Source organism: Acipenser ruthenus, chromosome 8 (assembly GCF_902713425.1).
Source record: "Acipenser ruthenus chromosome 8, fAciRut3.2 maternal haplotype, whole genome shotgun sequence".
Taxonomy (NCBI): domain Eukaryota; kingdom Metazoa; phylum Chordata; class Actinopteri; order Acipenseriformes; family Acipenseridae; genus Acipenser; species Acipenser ruthenus.
The window spans coordinates 2217730-2234198 of NC_081196.1; the positions used below are offsets into that span (position 1 = coordinate 2217730).

General features: G+C 41.7%; 1 protein-coding gene across 4 annotated transcripts in view; it reads right to left on the reverse strand.

Annotated features, from left to right (window-relative positions):
* LOC117407517 (ligand of Numb protein X 2-like) overlaps positions 1 to 16469 on the reverse strand; it is a 43418-nt gene that overhangs the window by 24551 nt on the left and 2398 nt on the right. The window contains exon 2 of one of the 4 annotated variants that reach the window (XM_059028003.1): positions 1988 to 2082. The exons of 2 other annotated variants lie outside the window; for them this stretch is intronic. The gene's annotated coding sequence lies outside the window, so the exon portion shown is untranslated. Of the gene's footprint in view, positions 1 to 93; positions 113 to 1987; positions 2083 to 16469 lie in introns of those variants that run through there. One more of the 4 variants, XM_059028004.1, reaches the window with a different exon arrangement.

Sequence of the window (16469 nt, forward strand, 5' to 3'; positions counted from 1 at the left end):
TGATCAGTGCATAAGAGGTTCTGTTTTGTGAATGAGGACCCTAACCAGAAAGAAACCGTGCACTGCAGTTTCAGAAAGGAGAGGTGTACTCACCCAGACCTACTGTAGGTGAGATCATCCTCCTCCATCCCATCTTAGACCAGAGATGAAGGATGCGCCCAGTAAAGACCCTGCTTTCAACCCCGAGTTGAGCTCCACTAGGAGTCTGTAGCATGTCCGATTTGAACAGAAAAGTGTCACGCAACTTCATAATGTAACTCGGCAGTTTCCTTTCTTGGGGGATTAACATATTTCCTCTCCTGTGGATTGCTGATTACAAGGATGAAATGTGCTGCCGTTTAAGAATTTCCAAGGAGGCGGGGGCAGATTTATGTTCATTCTGGCAAGCATGTACTGTACGGTAATAATCAATGTTTTCAGCAAATCCACTTCCAGACTACACCAATAGGGCACCGAAACGAGAGTTTTTAAGGATTGATTTTAGATTGTTTTAGAGAAACGGAACCTGTATACACAACCTGCCTAGAACCTCATTCATAACGCAGTCACAAACACATGTTAAAAAGAGCCTTTACTCTGTACGTTACACATCCTCCACCAGCGAACAAAATAAAACAATACAGGATATGTTATTTAAGCCACTAAAATATTATGAAGATTTTGCATTCAAAACGTCATACTGTATCATACAAATATCTTTATTATATTATTCATCGTGACTCTCTCAGCCAATCAAAACGCCAGATTTCAGAACATTCCAGCACACCTTATTTTGCCATACAGTACCATCTTATGCATGGCACATTCTGGCTTGCTGGTGGCAGATGAGATCGGGTTCACCCAATGAATGATCTTGTTGTATCCTTTCCACCTGGGAGACCTGCGTCTCGGACCATGAATGATTCTCCCTGTTCTGCTCTGTTCGCTGGTGGATCACAGGGAGTACAGTACAGTGCACTCGGAAGTCATCTTCAGGCCTGCCCTGTTTGCACAACAGTAAATGCAAAATGACTGCTGCAATTTCTTTCCTCTAGAGGGACAGGCCTGAGAACAATGACTGTGTCTCTCCAGAGCAGTCAGGGGAGTGGCCACCTGCATAAAAGCAGGCACAAAGCTTGTGCTGTTTCTCAGTTAAAATACTAGATGCGTGTGGAGTGAAGGCGAATGCCCAGCTTGACATTTTGGTGGTGTTTTGTTAACCCTTTATTTTGGCCCGTGTGCCTTTTTGTTTGTATTTTTGTGTTATTTAGTGTATTGAAAGCGCGCTTTAGCTCTTAAACTGCAGCCTTCCTTGCCTCGGAGTCTCTGTCTCGCCGCTACCCTGAAACATGTGCTGTAACATCGTGTGGGACGCCATTTAATAGAAATGATGTTACTATTGTCTTCTTCTACTGTTATTCGATACTAAAAAAGTGAAAAACTGGAAAGGACAGAAATGTCCTACTTTGACAGAATGGAAATATCGAATGATGTATTACAGCTGGAGAGGCTCTAGCAGACAGATAAAAGAACATTAACATTACTTCCTTAAAATGTGGGGCTCACTTATTCATGAATTACAAAAATAGATCTAGTATATCCATTACTGTCCGCTTACTACAGTGACGTTAAAAAACGCTGTCACATTTGTTATCGTGCTGTTCCTATGATGTAATAATCATCACTGAAGGTCTGGGTGTGGGTTTAGATTTCTACATGCATGAATGTTAAAGTTCTAGATTTGAGAATATGTTTATATTATAAGATTGCATGTATGTGCGACACTTGCTCTGTCGCTACTAGGTTAGAAAGCAAAGTGTAATGTGTGTTGAACATCTGACAGTTTACGTATTCAGATTGAGCAGGTTTGATGATAAATAAAAAAAGACATGGAATTATTATTATGGGTTCACTACCTCACAATGGGTAATTAGTTGCAGCAACCAAAATACTAATGTGCAAAAACTGCAACCGAGTAAACGACACCAGATAAAATGTATAGGCTTACGTGTTAGAAAGAACGGCAGTAGAGACTCTCACATTTCCTGGCTGGGTCTGGTACTTCATCAAACCCCAGAGTCCAAGCTGAAGTGACACCGGCCCCTGAGGCAGGAGTCGAGGAAGAAGAAAATTAAAACAATTCTATAACACAACTCCTCGACCACCTGATCAGAAAGCATGCGCCCCTTCACCCTCCCCCACGACGCGGCTCTACTTCAATCAACACATTGCAGCTTAAAAATAGCAAGGCAAACAGTATGCTTGATGCCAGCCACTTCACTGCAAGCTACTGCAGCGCAGTCACACACAAAGTGACCTCAGCACCTCCTGACTGAGCAGCAGCAGCAATAGTCACAGCTGTATTAAAAAGAAACACCTGTACTGTACACTGTAACAGGACCGCCAGAAACTACTCCCCACGTTACTTATTTATTCTGTTAATCAGCTATACTGCAAACACCACTTTTATACAGTCCCTTAAAGGGAAGTCTCATTGTGGCTTTTCTAGATCAACACCACATGTAAAAGAAAATGTGTTGTGAATGTTTTCGCTGGAACTACTGCATGTGGGGACCCCAGGCTTTGTTAGCCAAGCATTATACCCTGCGTGGGTGAGTAGGTACTGTGTCTTCACAGCTCACAACTGCGGGGGCTCCGAGACACCCCTCGCTTGAATTCCTCTGGGGTCCCCAGTTTGCAGTACTGATGAGATTACACACGTATTTCAAGGTGATCCAGTGGGATTCTGGGAAAGAGAAGCAACCCGCTCTTCCTCAAGGCAGCAGGGAGGGACTCATTAGCGGCAGGCAGCACATGCATTTACACACGCTGCCTTGACTGTGTAGGTCTGCTGTATAGGGCTGCTGTTTTTATTTGAGCCGACGAGTTGTTCAATTGTAGCAGCCAGGCAGTGATGTTGCACAAGGCACAGGGCAGTGACGTCACCTCCCTAGCAACAAGCCTGACTCCTATGTTGGGAATGGGTTCTTTCAATGCAGCGGGTTTGTGCATTTCAGAAAGGAGAGGAAGACTCATGAAATGAGTTAAGTTGATGATAAGAAATTACCCCTCGCAGTACGAATTAAAACAGTGTGCTGCTTTATATACGAAAAATGAGAAAAAGCAAGTCAACTAAGTTACAAAAAAAATATTTATATTCATAAGTGAAATGGAATAAACCCACTGGGCCGCAGTCAGATGATAAACGCGCCGTATGTGGCCCACGGGCCGCGGATTGCCTGTCCCTGGGCTCACAGGACTGCCTTGTCAACGAGGCCTCGGTCTCAATGGGTATATCTTCTGTATGAATACGTTTTAAAACATGAAATTGTGGTGGCTCATTAGTAGCAGGGATTTCAGTGCTGCTACAGTCCATACTGTACAGGCTTATGACATGCACTGTTGTTATGGCTCGCTGCCAAAGTGCATGTTACAGTGTTTGTCTCAAAACATCAATCTTTCTGTGGCTTGAGGCAAACCACCTACGTCTCTACACATAACCCTGATTTTCCCCGGGCAGTGACTTAAATAGAAATAGTATATTATCCTTAAAAAAAACAACAACAATGGAACCGATTAATTTAGATTAGAATGTATACAATTTATATAATGGAACGGTGATGATGTAACCCTTACATAATGGAACGGTGATGATGTAACCCTTACATAATGGAACGGTGATGATGTAACCCTTACATAATGGAACGGTGATGATGTAACCCTTACATAATGCTTCAGGTCAAAGTCGTATTTAAATTAAGACAGCATTTTCACCTCTGGGTAAAACAACACCGGTTCTAAAGCTGGTTGTTGATTCTGCACACAGTTCCATTTAGAGTGCTTTACAAAGCAGCACTAACTCCCTGAGAGAGGAATCAATAATCAGAACAACGGAGGCTTTGATTCTCAGATGCAAATGCAATGCAAGCTTCTTACTGCACATTACAATAAAAAATGAAATAGAGACACATGTTTTATTTAATGAATTAACATAACAGGAAATGAGACTTCCATTGCATAGCAGTTTGATCCATTCCTGGTTTTACTACTGTACAGTTTAATAAGACACACCTGAGCTTGTTACCTCTACACTGTGGCTAATCAAGCTCGTAGTAAAACCTGGAATGGGTGAAACTGCTATGCAATATGACTCTTACTGCCATCCCCAATATTAGTAGGACAAGAAATTAAAATACACGTTAACACACACAAATAAATCACAAAGTTTAAATATAATAGACTTTTCGTATACTGGAATAAAAATAAAAATGGTTTTCTAACTTGGAGGGGTGTGTGTTTGTATGTGTGTGTGCGTGGGATAAAAACTGTACTGAACCACAAGTACAATAAAATGCAGAATTATTGATTTTTCTTTTGTAATTATGTTATTATGCTGGCTTGAACAACAGACAGAAAACAAATCAAACTGGCTACTGAGCACAAAGCAATACATGAGCTACACTGTCCATCTCAGATCTACCATCCCTAATGTATTCAGTCGTTAAGCCCTAAGGGTGGATTCTAGGAAACGCAGAGCGCTGTTCCTTTGTTCTACATTATGGGTCATATTATCACAAATCCTACAAGCACTGTGCTGTACCTACATTTACATAAAATGGACAGGAAAAAAGGAAGGCACTCCAGTTGTTCTTTGAGAGCAGCAGTGAGCGAGCGAGCATGCAGACTATCAAGCAGTTCTGCAGTGTGTTCCCCTGATTAGCCGTTACTGTGAGCCCCTCAGCCCATGAAAACAATGGCTGGCTGATCAACAAACTACTACCGCACACAAGTGTACAGTATGTGCGGAGAGAAGGAGGGATCACTGCTGTCTGACTTGTTAAAAAAAAAAAAAATGAATTTTCGCCATGCTCGAGGTGGGAGCGTTCTGTGATGTTGCTAAAACTAGGGGTGATGACTTTTGCTTAATAAGAGCAACACAAGCTTCACTTCCACATGTTCCTGTCTTGATCTGTCTAATCAGCGGTCGAAGCCTGTGCAACCTTTTAGCGTGCAAGAGCCAGGGTTGGGGTCATAAAAGTGGTTGAAATGATCAATGATCGAATTACAGATAACTGCGTAACTGAACTGTAATCAAACCGATTATATGATAGAATTGCAATTACACTCATGCCGAGGTTCAACTGCAATTACATTGGAACTGAGTGAATCAGAAATTGCACAATTGCAGCAGTAATTGAGCCCAGGTCTGGCCCACAGAAAGACAATGCTCTTGTGTGTGCACCACATCTTAAATGTGGGAGTGCATTTCATTTACTCTGTAAAAGGCATCTCAAACAATTTTTGTAAAATGCTATCAGTGTAACAAAAACACTGCATGGAACAAAGCAGCCGCCACATGTATGCTACAGTACAGTACTAGTCACCTGATCCTCATAGCCTAGCATGTCACTCAAGACTGCAAGGCAAGCGTTCCAGTCTAAAAGTTCCTGCTATAGCACTGATAGAAGCCAGCAAGCTAGGAGTTTTCAGAGGACGAGTGGAATCAGTCAAGCATCCCAATTCCTCTGTTTTTACTCTGGGACAAATTCCACACAGAAGTGGTCAAACTCGGCACTAAGCCCAGATAACACTTTCCAGTCAACTAAATGAAATCGACTATGTCCATCACAGCGTTTCACGCACTCATGAAGAGCAATGTGTAAGAGAGAGGCCGGAAGGTTTTATATGAATTGTATTCATTTTAGGGGCCCCTTTAAATGGTAAAGAAGTGAGAAATCATTGAAAACCTGTCTCTGAACATTGTGTGATTTGCCTGTGTGTAATGTAAGCTCTAAATCAATGCAGGGCCAGTGAACTCTTCAAATCAAGCTGTGCAGAGCTGGTTTACATCAGCAGTTTGCAATCACCAGCCTTGGCGTTCGACCTGCCGATGCGTGGGTACGGTGCTTTGCCGTCTGTGAGAATTGAGCAAAACACATACCATATCAAGCTGTTAATTATTTTTGCTAAACTGCCTGGAACCTTACAAGATTCAGTAGTCTGTGCCTCCTTAACCTAGCAATTCATGATTAATTTTTTATGTGGGTTTCTGCTGACCTTGGTGAAGTGAAGAAAAGCAGTTCTTAACTGTTAATGGCTGATTGTTGTTAAGAAGAAAACGAACCTCACAAGGCTGTGTCCTGGATTAACTGGGGGTAACCCAGTGCAGTCAATTATCTGACCCTTTCCTTTGACACACTGCAGCTCCTTTTGATAGTGGCCTTGACATTCAGACAGCTTTTCTGCATATTGCATACCCAGATGTGATTAATACTGTACAATCTGCGCTGATTATTCCTCTTGACGAGTATAACAGATTACATTTTCCACTTCAGGTGCGAGCGCTGAATGAAACGCAAGATACGTTTCAAGTTGAACTGCTTTAAAGTCAGTTAGGCACACCTTGTGATGATGTTCACAGTACAGTAGAGTATTTAAACTGGGATCCAATCAGAGCGCAGGTTTCCTCTACAGCACGCCCTGTACTGTACTGTAACATGGCCAGTGCCCAGCTCCAGGGATGCAGTTTCCTACCATACAGCCCCTGTGATGCCCGCCCTCTCCCCGCAGCTGCTTGTTCTGATCACATCAATCAGCCGTGCTCCTCTCCAGGACTGAAGCGCAGCGGGACATGAAGAGAGCAGACAACAACCTCACATGACAGACTACTCCAGGGAGACTGACCGCGCTTCAATAAGACACACAGCAGAATCTCGTACTGTCCAGAGCAGCACCTCGGCACATTCTTGATTTAAATCAGGGACTTCACTCCAATTACAGATCCACGCAACCAGTCAACACACAAGATGCATACAGTACTTAACCCTTTCAACCTTGCAGACCTGTAAACATGTCTAGGACAAATAACTCCACTCAAAATGGATCCCTATATTTTTTAAGGCACTTAACATTGTAATTGAATTAGTTACAGTAGGGTTGAAACCTTAAGAATCTATAAAAATGCAGACCTAATCCCCACATGCAGAGACAGCACCTGAGTTCAAATGCTCGTTCTATAAAGAGATCTCTTACAATTGGCACTGAGGAGGATGCTGACTATAATGAGACCGGAGAATGGTGTCAAGACGATACAGGGGAGCGCGGACCGCTCAATCATAAGGAAATCTGCATCGTTTGACTTCTGAGCACAGGCTGATTGGTTTTACCTTCACAAAGCAACTAGATAGGCTTTTGGAGGCAGACACCGGTATCCTTACGCACAAGGTCAGTAGTTAAAACACAGCCCCTTTAATATACAGCAACAGTAATCATTGATCGCTTCTGTTAAAGGCAGTTAAATGGGGAAATAGCTAATGAAATAATTCAATAAATCTCACTGTATGCAGCTTTGAAAAACACTAGTTAACAAAACATCATACCATTTAACAAAATAAAACAATAAAACAATATCCGGTACTATTCTTGGTTAAAGAAAGCTCTGTTTGCATGCCTTACTCTCATGTAGTCTTGCACTTCCTAGGTCATTTCACCTGGAGAGTGCCAATGTCCTCAACACCTTATGTCCTGTCATTAACCAACCAGCTGCTTCCCCCAATGACTGACATACTTTGCAGCCTACTTTGCAGGGGTATGATTGGTGGAATTGTTTAACTAGCTATTCAGGAGCACAGAGAAGTACCCTGACAATTCTGTGCAGTGACAGCCTGTCTTCTGCAGGTTTGAATGGGATCATTCCTGGATGAAAGGCAGCAGAATGGGGGGAATGGAACGGGCTACAAGAGAAACAGGATGCATATCGATTTCTTTCCAAAGGATCTTTCAACTCCTCTTTCGGGGCACAAAATGAAGAAAAATAAAGAAATAAATCTCCTGCTCAAGTCTGTGCGAAGCTCAAAAACAAGTGTAGAAATAACGATGTCTTGATCTGTTAATAACTAATTCACGAAGGCAGCAGTTACTGTTTCTCTGCATGCTCTGCAATCCTGCTAATCCAAAACAGCGAAAGGGAAAGTCCAGGAGCCTAAAATCACAAACTGTGAAAACAATCCCTGCTTTATTACTTTCTGAGCTTTTCGAATGGCATTCTTAGAAAAGGACAAGACCAGCGGCTTGCCTTTTCTAATTGGGATCCTTTTAAAAGGGAAAAAAGAAACTCTAGAAAAGATTCACTGCAACTGGTCAATCGACTAAACAAAAAATACAAAATCACTGCGCGGGTCGTCTCGTGATGTGGTTGTTTTGCGAGCAGGTCAGGGGTCAATTCATGCTTTTCAATTCCAATTCCTTTTTAAAATCAATTCCCAATTCCAATCCCCATTCCCATTCCTTCGAAGGAATTAGAATTTATATTTTAGAGCTATCATGATTGTTCAACTGCTTTCATTTGAAGCAGAGTATTGCTAACTTTAACTGAAGTAATTTGTTGCCACTGTGAGAAGCTCATTTTAACAGCATACTGCTGATCAATGATGTGTTGGAACTGATTAAAAGGGAATGGGATTTGGAATAGGGAATTGATTTTCAAAAGGAATTGGAAATTAAAACATGACTTGACCCCAACCCTGTGTGTGAGCGCCCTGAAGCCTTTCTGTGACCCCCAGTTTGAGAACCCCTGCGCTTTAGAACAGACCTACTGAGCAGCACAGTACCAACAGTTAACTTCTGCAGCCTGTGTTTATGATACAGCACAGCTTTCAGCACAGCACTGGGGTGCTACAGTACAGTGCTGTACATGAGAGGTTTTCAAGATCGAGGACTAGTTTTGCAGGGTTATTATGGAAGCTACAATAAAAAGGTTAAAGGCTGAAAACGTTGAATAAATTCCACTCGAGAATAAGTGAGTTCTATTTGGTATTTATTTTTCAACACTGCTTAAAAGAACACAAAGCAAAACACAAAGTAAACACAATCAAAAGTGAGAACCTCAAAATAAATATATATTTTTAAATCTTCTATTCCAGCCTTTAGTGCAGGGCTCTCCAACCCTGGTCCTGGAGAGCCCCAAATCCTCAGGTTTTACAGGTGTCTATGTCATCAATAGCTAAAGATCTGGAACACCTGCTAATCTTGACTAATTAAGGCAATAGTTGGTGCAACTAAGTAACTGAGAGCTCAGTTGAACTGAAAACCAGAAGACCCAGTAGCTCTCCAGGACCAGGGCTGGAGACCCCTGCTCTAGTGTGCAAGCAGAAATGGGGCTTAAACATTGCTAGAGGTGTTTCATCCCTGATCATTCTAATGAGCTGCACACCACGATAACATTTCCATTTACAATCTCGTCTTTCACACACACTCTACAGTACAGTACAGTACATGTGTACCTGCTAGGAATCTTACATAACCCAAATGACTACACTGCAATACCATGACTGGATCGTTTCCTAGACTGAGTCAAAGTACAAAGGACAGTACAGTGCTGCAGGTCTGTGGTGCCAAGATTCAGTGGACTGGACACCATTAGAATGGAATGCTCAATGATCAATCTTTAAAGCTGTGCTCTGGGTGATGTCATAGGGAAAAGGGGCTGGGATATTGAAAATATTAAGAAGTTAGTAAGTGGGGGAAGTTCACAAAGCCTTTTTTGTTCTCAAAAGGATAAATCTACACTTTTACAAGCCCTAAAAGCTATTAACCTGATTTTTACAAACCTCATTTTAATTTTTATAGTATTTAATAATGGTCCCTGCCACCCACACACACACATACTGTATACCCCTACGCACGCAGACACACTCCTCAGGTTTCCATTAGTATGACTGACATCTCTGTCTTCCCACTGAGTGATAGGAATGATTGCCCCAAGGGACACCGCGATTTGCTTTTCTCCTGCGTCTCAAGACAGCACGAGGTATGTGTGAACAGCATGACTGAGAGTCAGGCAATCAATCAGTGCTGGAATAAGACACAGGCTGGTTCGATCTCTTTGAAAACAGTCCTCTCTAGATGCTGTTAGGAGTACAGTATCCAGGGCTGCTTTTCTGCTGATTTTGCACCATTGCCATGGAGAGCATGAAGGTAATCGGATTCCTCCGAAAGGATTTAAATACATAAGCTGCTGGCCCAGAAGCAAGTATGATCATCAAACTAAAAGACAGATTGGAAAATGCTGTCAAGCTCCAAGCGCTCTGCTACAGCCTTGGGACTCTAATAGTTTTGCGTTGTTTAAACACTTTGCCAGTGTTAAAAGTTTATAATTGTTCCTAAATGATAAACCCTGCATATGCAAACATGGGGGAAAGCTGTAGTGTTTATACAGCAGGATATGCACAGTGTACGGTTATGTATTCAGCCCATGAAATCCAACCCCTTATCGGGTCACCGACAGCACGAGGCACTGCTACTGTTCTGTATTACTAAAGTGCATCAGCACCACACACGAGAATAACACCAGGCTTTGTGGGGACTAAGCTGAGCTTCAAAGTAACTGTAGCTTACAAAATCATTCCATAAATCACGGGTCTCAAATGTGCAGTTTTGAAAGAAACACGTTGAAATGCAAGGATTGAGTGAGCTTCAATTACTTGTGCTAAGTGTTTAGCAGATGCAGTAATGAGTATTTTCTGTCGACCTGTTTTCAGGTAATCAGGCCATTTCTCCATTTCTGCTTTTCCTTAATGGGTTCATTCCGCTCAGTTATTAGGAATAATTACAAGCCTTTTTACAGGTTTCCCAGAGAAGTCTGACTGCCCTTCCCATTGTGAAGGAGCGAGTACAATGATACACCCCGGTCTCGCCGCACAATGTCTCCAGCTCCTTTCTAAAGGGCAATTACAGCATGCTTCCCTTCCCCCGGGGAAACCCAGCATACAGTACTGTTCACCCTTTCATCAGTAACACTGAATTCCACCCAGCAGACCGGATACTGCTTAGATCACTGTGACCACAGGTCTACAGTACGACTGCAGTGTGATAATTCAAGGGGCCGTTAATGAAACTGTAATGTCCGACGCAGCGGTCTTTATCCGTTAGATCATTGAGGTCAGTGTTCCAAGCTTTTGTGTATGAAGACATTTTTGCGAGGGTAATCACCGTCCTGCTCAGAATCGGACTGACTGCAAGATTACGCGTCATTTAAATGTACTTTTTCATTTTTAATGAAGTCGTGTTTGTGGTGCTATTTCACAAATTGCACCTCCATTTTTAACTAACAGTGCCATGCAGGTGTGCATACCCCCACATATCTAAGACTAAGACTCTTCTAGTTTCCCCATGAGGCCCATGAAAAAGGGTATTTTTTTAATACCCTGATGTCTTCACGTTTAAAATACCTGGAGGTGTTTAGATTAACTGGGGAAGGTAAGATAAATCCATCTAATCTGAATGCCTGACAGTGTTAACATTGTGTTCTAATACTTGCTCAGATAAGCCAGCATCATTTTCTGTAAAGCAGGATTCCTGAGTGGCTGTGCATTATATTATTTCATCAGCATTTGCTTTGTTGGCTCGCCAGTTTCCTCACATTCCCGTAAGGTAATTTCAGCAGCTGACACTCAGAACTCCTCCTGCCCTCGGCATGTTCTCGTCTGTTCTCTTCACATTGCTACAGCCCTCAAGAAAACACTTTGAACATAGATGTACGGGCAGTGGCATTTATTACCTGCACTGCAGCTACCGTACAACTCAAACATTAACACTTAACGGGATTCATCTGTCCTGTTTGGGGTTTCCGAAACTTTATTAACCTGTTTTTCATGTGTAGCTTTCAGCTTTACAGAGTATACACCATCTGATTCTCAGCTTTTACAGTGCCAAACCTTAACCTGCTGTGCTTTTCCACCTTGATCTTCAACCCATCCAATTACTTGGTATTATTATTTTGCATGTGCTATTAGGAGACTGTATTATAATAACTGTACTGAAAGTACTGTACAGTACGAACACCTTGCAACCTTCCTTTCTCCTTAACCTTAATGATATCCCAGGATATCATCTCATATGGGAATAAACTAAATGAACTAATTAGCCATAGTAACAAAGTGTCTACAAATAAAGCACATGTGTGATGGGTTGGTTACATATTGCAATACATAAACACCTGGTTTCCTTACATTAAATACTGCAACATGAATCTAACACAGAGGAGGGCTATCGATAGTTGTCGCCTCAGCCTTAATTATTTTGGTAAGTTTAACCTGTGCTTACAAAAAAAAAAAAAAAAAAAACACACCTTATCCTTCCTCTTGATGCAATGAGCCCGGACCATGCTGCTACTGTAAAACAGAGCTGGTTCCTACATATTGTACACTGTGTAAGGAAACCAATTGTCTGCAGATGGGTGAGCACAGTACCAATTGCTCTGTTGTTAAGTTTTAATTTATTGATTGCGATATTCAAAAGTTACACACACACATAAACGTGCATGGCTAGACAGCAATCAGATATTGATACCTAATGTTCTGGGAGAAAGCTCAGGTCCAGCGATGGTCTGGAGTCAGGTGAGGATTCAGGTAGCTAATGAGTGCCTGTCTTAATTATCTTTCCAAACTCTGTGTGTGCGTGTGAAGGGGAACCTTGTGAACTCTGCTTACACTCTGCTTTCCTAACAATATCTAAACACTATTCACTTCCTGGCGTGAGTTACAATGCTGCTCCAGAGCTGAAAAACATCCCCCCACACCTTGCACTTGAGAACGCTGTGCTCAAGCGTGCTCACAATATTTGTTTAACCTTCGTTGAACCCTACAACTGTATAACGCATATAAAAGAGCAGGCAGATCAGAGACGTGGAAAGGGAAGACAGTTCAAACCCCTGATATCGAGGTGACTGTACCCTGACTAACCCAACAGATAAGCAGGGTGTTCTCTCCTATCTCGTCACAGCGCTGGACCGCTACACAGCACTGATCCAACTCTGTGTTTGCTGGTCTGGTAAATAACACACCCCGTATGCTCCAGCGCTATTAAAGTCTGAACTTCAAAAACCCACACGTACTTCAGGCATAATGTATTATTCGCCTAGCCCATTAAAATGTATGTCAGGTAGCCAGCTAGGTAATTACAGAATACATTTTCATTACATTCCATTTCCTACCCAGCAAGCAAAATCTACAGTGTCTGCAGTCCAAGATCAGAGCAATAGAACAGGGAGAGGAGAACATGGGGTGGGAATGCAGATACAGAGAGAGATCAACTGCAAGGAGATCTTTTCAGACAGTTCTGAATTGGACAGCACTTGGCTGTTAATCTAGTGCACAAACACATACACACACGCACAGAAGCACAGACACTGCATAATGTGAAATCCACATCAGGAGGATTGCACATTCACGGGCAAGCAAATACACTGCAACGCCTGTGTGTGTGCTGCTTCACTCTGTGTAGGTTTAGCTTCTAGGTAGGTAGCTTCGAGGTAGACAGTGTTTTTGCTAAGCTCTCCCCATCACGCTGCCAGTCTATAGTTAGGGCCCTATGAAATCTGTGTCGCGGAGAACACGGACGGAATCGCTCGGGGAGGAAAACGACTACCTATAAGTTATTCTGAGCAGATAGTACTGTCATGACTACTGCAGAATGTAGGGGCTAGACGCTGCATTTTTTCTCCAAAGTTCTCAAGGTGATATTACTAAGTGCCTTTTTATTAAATTAGAATAAATCAAAATATTTAGGCTTTTATTTACATTGTTTGTCATTAATTATTAATGAAAACATTAAATCTATTTTGAAATGTTATAAATCAGCTTGTGTTGAAAAGAAAAACTACTAAAAGACTACTTTTTTTTTTTTTTAATTTACAATGTTCCTAGTTTGTTTCTATTACATTGTGCCAATTTGTAGTCTTTTTACTGAAAGCACTTTGATTAAAACCGTTTAAAAAGTTGTTTTTTTTGTCATTTTTTCATGCATTTCTATTTTCATCACTGCTGTCAATGCATCAAACACTTGTGGTTATTAAAAAAACAACAACAAAAAAAACACAACAAATTAGATTTTTAAAACCGAAAAATCCAAAATCAGGAAAAAATAAATCCGGAAATTCAAAATAATAAAACTGATTTCACAGGGGCCAATATAGTTTGTACACAGCTCTGTTTCACAGCTGGGTGATCCACGACAAAACGCACTGCACAGCTACGGTAGCTGTAGTCCAAATGGTTCTTGAATTAGGAATATCAATGTGATTTATAGTTGGTATGTATATATGCTCCCCTCCTATCACATTTGAGTTATGTCTGTTGACCAAATAGTCCATCCTTAATAGAATAGACTGTACCTCTGATTAATGGCTACTGTACATTACCATGGCAGCCATCCATTCCCTCACTTTCCCAATCACACAAACCCCATTCCATTTGAATCAATTCCAGCACGTCACTGATCAAAACTGCAGTTAACAGTATTCTGTTAAAATAAGCTTCTCACAATGGCAACAAACTACTTCAACTGAAGTCCTGTTAGTCAAATAAACTGGTATCAAATGACAGCAACTCAACAATCACCACAGTTATCATATCTCTAAAACAGCAAGTCCTCAGAAGGAATTGGAATTGGGAATCGATTTAAAGAAAAGTAATTGGAAATGGATTTCGAATTGAAAAACAGGAATGGACCCCAACCCTGGTTGTGGCATCATCTAGTTTTAAATCTGCACCAATAACATACAGTACAGCAGATTGATGCTATTGATGCAAACACATACAGCACAGCAGATTGAGGCTATTGATGCAGTGACATACAGTACAGCAGATTGATGCTACTGATGCAAACACATGCAGTACAGCAGATTGATGCTATTGATGCAAACACATGCAGTACAGCAGATTGATGCTATTGATGCAGTGACACAGTACAGCAGATTGATGCTACTGATGCAAACACATGCAGTACAGCAGATTGATGCTATTGATGCAGTGACACAGTACAGCAGATTGATGCTACTGATGCAAACACATACAGCACAGCAGATTGATGCTATTGATGCAGTGACACAGTACAGCAGATTGATGCTACTGATGCAAACACATACAGCACAGCAGATTGATGCTATTGATGCAGTGACACAGTACAGCAGATTGATGCAAACACATACAGCACAGCAGATTGATGCTATTCCTTAGTAATACAACATTGAAAGATATCATACTTGTATCATCAATTCAGGTTGCCAAAAAGAAAATGCTTAATGTCCTCAGCCTAATACTCAACACTTCCTTGCTAACTGAGTCCTAGCTAAAGTTGACATTGTGGGACAAGATCAGCACGCCTCAGTAGGTTAACAGAATCATGACAGATCTAAACCGCGTGGGCCATCGCAGATTACAGGAAGCACGATTCGGTATTCCAGCCCCTGGAGGTCGGATATTCTGCACACAAGGTGTGTACACAGCTGCACTGCCTCTCAACAGAGCATTCAACCAGAACTTCAAACACAATCGGGAGAGGAAACAAAGACGAGCACGCAAATGTTTCAGCTCACTCCCTCATCAGTGTTAGCAGGAGGGAACACAAAGCCTTGTTTTCATGAACAGTAGCAGTTAAAACCTGGTTCCAGGAGAGACCTAGTTTGAGGTTACTGTATCAACCCCCAGTCTCCCCTGGTGTGAATCAGAACTACCAAATTAAGAATCAATCATTCTAACATAAGACTACTGCATGAAACACAAGCACTGCCTTGAAATGCAACCCATTCTACCGATACATGGAAACACAACATATGAGCAAGGGATCACGTCACGACATCTGTCTATTATAAAGCAGTATGGGCACGACTCCCATTTGCCTCATAATGCCATTATGCATTATGTGTAAGGCGGAACACAAGGAACACAAGTGGCACAGTCTCTCACTTACAATGTTATACAGGGGACGGGGAGCTTTATATAGATTACGTGGGAAGAACATGCAGAACTGCACTATACTGTACTGGGCAGAGAAAGAAGAAAGTCCTGTGAGCTTCTCTCCTTTTCAAGCGTCTGTTTGAGTGTGTTAACGTCCCTGGTGCTGACAGCTCCGTCTACTCCCTGCCTTACCTCGGCGGGCTGCTGATTAACTGCAGGCTCACAAAGCAACAAACTGACTGATCAGCAACGCAGACAATATTCAGACTCTAGCAAATAAACCAAACCGCTTCGTTACTGAAACACTGCCTGCCTGCGTTCTCAAGTCGCTGCCGTGTGCAAGAAATTCTCTGCCCATACGGACGGCCCTGGCAAATAATTACTATTATTATTATTATTATTATTTTAAATCGATTTTTTTATTTTATTTATTTTTTTAATTATGGATTTTTTTTGTAGTAGTAACGTAGTTGTATCTTTACAGTACCTCCAAACTGTAAATTTTAGGATGTTGGAAATGGTGCTTTGTGAATAGTTACATACCAAACTAAATTACTCAATCTTAAATGAATACATAAATAAAGCAAATTATTTATCATCGTGGCATCCTTTAAATGTGAACTACAAGAATTTAGTGATGGAGTACGCCAGAGAAAAATCCCCCTCTCTCATCCCAGGCATTCTTCTCTTTTACTTTTGTTTCTTTGATCTCCTCGTTCTGTGTCACTCCAAACACACGTTGTTGTTGCTTAGGAC